This window comes from Microtus ochrogaster, chromosome 21, assembly GCF_000317375.1.
Source record: "Microtus ochrogaster isolate Prairie Vole_2 chromosome 21, MicOch1.0, whole genome shotgun sequence".
In the NCBI taxonomy this organism is placed as follows: domain Eukaryota; kingdom Metazoa; phylum Chordata; class Mammalia; order Rodentia; family Cricetidae; genus Microtus; species Microtus ochrogaster.
In genome coordinates, this window is record NC_022022.1 from 36070288 (window position 1) to 36077928 (window position 7641).

Genomic DNA, 7641 nt, shown 5'->3' on the forward strand with positions numbered 1-7641 from the left:
CCTTTGGATCTCATTTCAGTAACAGGGTATGATGCTTTGACTGGGACTTCCTCCTACCCATAAGACTTCATAAATTCAAGAATTATGTTTTTAAAGGGAGAGAGACCACGCCCCAATGGGCGGGTATCTCAGCGGCTATAGGCTGGAGGAGCGGAAGGACCTCCCGCAACATCTGTGGGCACATCATTTCTGGCAGGATGCTACAGTAGCACATAGAGGTACCTCTGGGTAAGACCTTTGATGAATTTCTTCCCAGGAGCCTGGGTAGCAACTCTGGTTACTTTGTAATCTATCCACACTTTGGTAATCTACTGTAACCAAAGTGTGTCGTATTTTCAGCAATAGGATCTTACCATGGAGATCATCTAGAGTAAGGGGGGGGGTGTCTTCCTGACAGTAACCCACAGGTATCTCATGGGCAACACTGATATTTTTATTTATTTACCTATGCACATTTGTAAGGAACAGCATATGGGAGTTGTTCCTCTCTTTCCACCATATGGGCCTCTCAGATCAAATTCTGATTATCAGACTTGGCAGCATGCACTTTATACATAGACCTTTTTGCCAGTGCTAGTTATATTTTTAAATTAGTTTGTGAACTAGTGGTTCTAATAGATACTTTTCATATATTCTTAGTTTTGTTTAACCCTTACTTATCCCTTCTTATCCCTGACTCCATCCCTGCTTAAACATTTTAATCCCCAGTATTCCCCTTCCCGTTTGCTTGCATATCTTAAAATATAAACTGGGTTTGCATTTGTGATAAAGACTGAAGTTAGTTAAAAATGGTGGGCTTCCCCCACCCCAGAGGGTCTTTTTAAAAAAAAAATGTCTTGAGTTTAAATGTAGGAGTTTGCTGCAATTGACACAATTTGCAGTGGGAGATAGGGAGACAGATTCATACACAGCCTAAAAATAAAGCTAATCATTAAAGTTTACAGAAAGTTTCCTAGTTAAATAGAACTGTCATTTAACTGTGGTGTGTTTTCAATTGCCCATGGAAAACACGGTCTCAAGACAATATTAAATCCTTTTTATTTTCCTTATCTATTTGTGTAGTATGCTTAGCACAAAGACAAACAGCATAAAAGTGCCAGCATGGTACTGAGCATCGCTTAACAAAATCAAAATCAGACCACACACTAACATAGACAAGTCTAAAGTGTGTTCTCTAGCAAGAAAAAAAAAGTAAGATTGTGTAGACAAAGGTTAAAGCTCTGAAAGTAAAAAGCGAAGCTTCCGGTGTCGATTTCAACAAACACTCTGTAATTTGAACTAGGGTAGAGGTGGCAAAATGTTTTCTTTGAACCACTAGAAACAACACCCCAATTTCCTGGTGTTTGGGCAGTTTCCCCCTTTGTATTATTGAGATAATTGGATTGCTCACAATTACAAATTACAATGCTTGTCATTTGAGGTCAGGCTCCTCACATATGGCTCTGCCTGGTTCAGCTTTATTTATTTGCACTCTACCCTTTCACTGGGTGGAAGTGACGAGGTGTGTTCTGGTTTCTTCCTATTTATAGAACAGAGGCAATGATCGGACACAAATGGTGTATATTACTTATGGTTGAAGTGAGTGTCTTAAGCATTGGGTTTGTAGGAACTTAAAAAAAACCCTTTCCTTTGCTAATAAATTTCTGTTAATTAATCATAAAGCTTCTTAGAACTGAAAACAGCAAATTATCTTCTGTAGTAAACAAGATCATGTAAATAATTGCAAACTTCTAAATAAATAAAGCTCACTACACATTTGTATTTATTCAAAGATGCCTCTGCCCACACATCCTCAATTAATGGTTGAATTTTAATACTTTACAATTATGTAAGAAGAAATAAGCAAACTATTAACTTGTCTAAATGCATTAATTTTTTTTCAGGCTGAGAGTGCCACTTTTTATATGAATGAATATTGGTTTTATTTATCTCAATTGATTATAAATTTTTAAAATATCATGTAGACCTCTAAACTGTGCCATCTATTCATTGACAGAAAGAATATTATTTACAAGAGAATATTCAAGAGAAGTAATAACAAAGACACAATTCTTACTCCTATATTATGTAGAATATAGACAAGAAGAGTCTGGCTGAAGAAGAGAAGGCTCAGAGGTTGTGAGTGTATACAGGTTTTCCAGAGAAGTCAAATTTGGTTCACATCATCTACCTTGTGGAGGTTAAATGGATAAGGAAAATGTGGTACATTTATACAATGGAGTTCTACACAGCAGAAAAAAAATGACATCTTGAAATTTGCAGGCAAATGGATGGATCTAGAAATCATCATATTGAGTGAGGTAACCCAGACCCAGAAAGACAATTATCAAATGTACTCACCCATAAGTGGCTTTTAGACAGAAAGCAAAGAAAACCAGCCTACATTCACAATCCCAGAGAACCTAGACAACAATGGGGACCCTAAAAAAGATACACATGGATCTAATCTACATGGGAAGTAGAAAAAGACAAGATCTTCTGAGTAGACTGGGAGCATAGGGACCTTGGGAGAGGGTTGAAGGGGAGGGGAGAAAAAAGGAGGGGAGCAGAGAAAAATGTATAGCTCAATTAAAATCAATGAAAATATGAAAAAAAGAAAATTAGAATTCAAGGAAGTTGAGACAGTATACTGAAGATATATCACAGCTCAAACAAGACAAAATTCCAGCATGGGGAGGGGAGGGGAACATGGAGTTCTACCTTTTATCTAAGGGGCTATTGGTAGTTGATAGCTTCTTGGAGATGCTAAGTCAACATGGGCTGATGCTAAGCCCTGTCTGGGAAAGAAAAAAGTAGGATCCTATAGAATGGGTTACTATCTCTTCAACGTCTTTACACCTTTTTTAGAAATGGTGCATATGGTGGTGGCACATGCCTTTAATCCCAGCACTCAGGAGGCAGAGGCATGGTGGATCTCTGTAAATTTGAGGCCAGCCTGGTCTACAGAGTGAGTGCTAGGACAGGCTCCAAAGCTACACAGAGAAACTCTGTCTCAAAAACCAAACCAACCAACCAACCAACCGAACAAACAAACAAAAAACCCAGCAACAACAAGAAAGAAGGGTGTGTGTGCATGTTAGGCAGGTGCTGTACACTAGACTGCATCCCCCGTCCCTCTGTCTTCATAGGTATCTCATCGAAATTTCCAGTAGAGAAAAGCTCACCAAAGACAACAACAACAACGAAAAATCCTTCTCTCAACTACGTGGTACATTCCAACATTAGCATTTTCAAGGCCATTAAGTATCATTAAGGGTAAACTTATCGAAGCAATTTAGGTGCAACCTCATTAACGCCACTCCTGTATGCACTTGAGTCTGATTGCATTCTGAAATACCTTTGAGGTTTTTCTGCCAGCAGATGGCTGTGTATTTAAAAGGGAAAGACTACAAGTTAAAAGGTGGACCAAGCTATCATTAGTTACTGTATGGATTCTGTATCAATCTCTATGGGAAAAGGAACTCCAGGAGGGACAAACATGGTAACCAATAAAATAGCTCCTCAAGAAGAGGATGTGCACTAAGACCAAGCTTTTGAAGGTTGTGTGAACAGATTTCCTCTCTTTCCATAGAGGGAACAAATACTCTTCTGATTTTCATGTTTATAGTATTTTCCACTCCCCTTCTTGTCTTACTAAGTTTTAGTGTAAATGTTATTTTATGTGCATTATTCTCTTGCTTACTTTATCACCAACATTTATATTTGTCAATTTCACTCATTTTAAAATTTTTGTGTATTTGTATTTTTAGTAAATTTTAGTTTATTGTGTTTAAATTAGGAATGGGTATGTGTAGGTCAGAGGACAACTTGCAGGAGTCGGTTCCCTCTTTCTATCCTGTGCGTCCTTAGAATTGAACTCAGGTTGTCAGGCTTGGTGGCAGGTGAGCCCACTGAGCCATCTAGACAGCCCTTCATTCCTTCTAAAAATATTTCATTTTTATTATTTTAAAGGTATGGGACTTTCCTATATTTTTCATTTTGGTTTACTCTTCCCCATGCCGCTGTCCCGTTTTTCCTGCTGTACCTGTTAGTTCCCAGGAGTCTTCCTTCCCCTCAGTATCATTCGTTTTGAAGCAGATAGCCATTGTCTAAATATACCAATATATATCAATGAGTCATAATATTGGATCAATGAACAACTCAAATGAAGTGAAGTGTAACCAAGGGCAAAGGAAATATAAAGTGGATATTGGTGGAAACACTACAAAGCTAGATATTGGCCTTTGTTCAGTTGCAGAAAAGAGGATTGTCTATGAAGTCTCTAAAATCTAGTTCTAACTTCAATTACTGACTACTTTGGGCAAAATACTTTATGTATTTGGGATATCAAACTACAACTTAGTAAGTTTTAAACATGGTTTGTAAGGTAATAGGTATGGAATGTTCTTATTTTCAATTATCAAACATGATGTTATATTAAATGAGCAAGCCCCCCATTATGTAAAACATTAAATAATAACCCATTTCATAAAAGCAGTAAAACTATTCCCAATAGTCTCCTTGGGAACTTCAGAAACAGACTTTGTGGTGGTTAGAGATAAGCTCAGATATTTGAACGCTTGTTCCCCAATGGTGGCACTGTTTCAGGAGGTTATTAAACCTTTGGGAGACAGAGCCTTGCTGGAGGAAGTGCATCTTGGGGCAGGCATGTATGTTTATAATCCTGCCCACTTTGCTCTCTATGCTTTGTGTTTGCCATTGAGATGTGATCTCTTGGCTTTCTGCTCCTACCACAAAGCCTGCAGCTTAGCACCACGATGGACACTTAGCCATCCAGAACTGTAAGCCACAATAAGCTCTCTGTAGAATAAGTTGCCTTGGTCATGGCATTTTCTCACAACAGCAGAAAACTAGCAAATACAGATCTTGAATGTTAATCTTCACTGCACACACATGTGTGGATACTAAGCCTCATTTTTTTTTTTTTTGTATCCTTCATGATTTACTCTGATAATTAGGGCAGAGGCACAGAGCTAGATTCTTATGCTCAGGGACATAGTTAGCTATTCTCTCTTCTTTCAAGACAGCTACAGAAACATAAAAGCTTGAATACATCTAAAGTAAATATGAAACATCATGGTCCTTATTGCCGGGGCTCAGATTTAAGCCTTTGTTTCACTGGAAGTTGGAATACTTTGTCACATGCAAACATGCTGATCTAAGGAGGTGGTCAGATGACTCAGGAGAGAAAAGGTCTCATGCCCTGGGGTCAATCCTTAGAGCTCAGACATGGAAGGAGAGAGCCAGATCCCACATTGTTTTCTGGCCTCCACACATGTGCTGTGTCATGCGATCCCCCTCTACCGCCTACACACATACACACATACAAGACTCTAATTAAAAATGTTGATCTGTTCTCCTATCTCCTAGAAATTGTGATTGGGATGTGGATTGATAATATAGCATCATGCCACCTTAAACAGTGAATAAATCAATATATAATTCTCTATGGAGGTTTTTTTTTTTCAGAGTTGACCCACTTTTAAAGACCAGTAAAAATGAGCTGCAAGTATTTAAAATGAGGTTGAGGGTAATGTTTTAACATTCTATAAAAAAGTGTATTACTATGAGTTAAATTCCCAACCACTGGATTATGACTTCCCAAAAAACAAAAATAAAACCTTCAACTATGAAAATCTATGTGGATAAAAAAATGAGAAATTGAATTGTATTGCCTCACAGTGACAGGAATTACATATTGAGTTATAATCTGTTTTCTCTTTTCACTACTCTTCAACTCTACAGGGTACTGGTGTTCCCATAGAAGGAAAGCACATTTTGTTCTTAAAGGAAAAGCAGGGAAGGGCAGTCTACAGTGTCCCTCAGGAATGTGCTCAATATTTTACAACTTGCGGTGAGGAAGCTATTCTTCATATCTAACCTAAATCGCCCAAGCTGAAGGTTGGAGCCATTTCCTTTGGTTCAGCTGTCAGTCGGGATAGAGAAGCAACAGCTGGGCCCCATCTGCACATCATCCCTTTGTAAGTTAGCAGGCTGCTGTTGTCCCTCTCCTTTCTCTCTTACTGGACGACGGTCACATCTACTTAGCCTGTCTTTATGTCACTTATTTTCAAACTCTTCATCTTTTTTATTCAGGATTATGAATTCTAAATGCTTCATGTTTCTCATAAATTACGTATAAGACCCTAATATTCATAACACAGTTGACAGTAATTTCTCTGCCCATAACTCATTTCTCATTTAAATGAGGTTCATTTTTCCCTTTAAACATTAGGCACTTCTCATAAATCACCATCTGTGTTCTCTCTGATTACCATCTTCTTGGCCAGGCTACACATTCTTTAATTTAATAATGGGCATTGTTCTTCATTTGCACCCGGGTCACTTGATAAACATGGATCTTATTGTTAAATTGAATTAAAATTGACTCTACTTTCTTTTTAACTAGTTCAAAACCCATTTCCTCTCTAGTGGGAATATCAAATGTCCATCAACACTATCATCAAACATGGGGGAAATCACCTATATTCAGCACAAGCCCTCTATAATATTTGGCTTTCAGGTCCATATTGCTTTTCATGAGTTTTTTTTTTTTTTTTTATTGGAGAACATCTCATTGCTCACTAGCATTCACTCAGAAACCCCTGAAATGGCACATGCATGTGCAGGGTGTGCGTTCAGGTGTTGCTGCCCCATGCTTCTGCACTGTGTTTGTTACTAGAGCAACACTTTCTTTGCCCATGTAGACAGATAACAAACAGCTCCCTGGGAGCCATTTGGCTGAGTAGACAGCGGCTTGATCTGGAGGAGGGTCTTGAAGGAGTGTCACCCTCCTTCTTTGGTAGGTCACCAAATTGTGGCTGTGAGCTGTCTCCAACATTCTTCCCATAATGACAAGACGCGGTATGTTTAGAAAGCACAAGAGCAGCCTGAGCAGCAGCTGGCTGAAGAAGGGGCTGACATACTATATTTTTCTGGGGTCATGGTTTTGACTCCTACAGTGATTCTGCTCAAGTCAGGATAAATTACACCCATCCTAAGCACTTCTGTCATTCCACTCTGCACAAATGTCAGATGGGCCTCAGAGTTTTTCCGCAGTCCTGCAGCCCATTATTCCACTGCCCTGAAAGGTTTGCCAGTTGGTTTTCTAATTTAGCTCTTTGGAGGAAAGAGAAGTACAACTTTTCCTTTAAAAGAAAAAATTGAAGGGTTGATGTTTAATTCAAGATTAATCTCTATCAAACTACATTTCTCAAGACAAGGCCTTTTAAGTTTCTGTTTTCATTTTATAAGTGAGTGAATTTATATTTTATACTCTATACAAATCTTGTACCTTTGTTGGGAATTTTAAGGGTTTTTTTTAAGCAATAAAGAATTTTGATAGCAATGCTATTATTTTTATAGTGGAATATAACCAAGCAGTCATAAGAAATATCAACTTTTTTACAACTACATATTCATGGGGGGTATACTCTAGCGGAGATAGTGGATGTTAGGGCACAGTTCTGTATAGATGGGGGGAGGGCACCAGAGGAGCTAGCAGATGTTTTAGGATGCAGTTCTGTATAGATGGGGGGGGGCACCAGAGGAGAGAGTTCATGTTTTAGGACACAGTTCTGTATAGATGGGGGGGGCACCAGAGGAGATAGTGGATGTTTTAGGACACAGTTCTGTATAGAT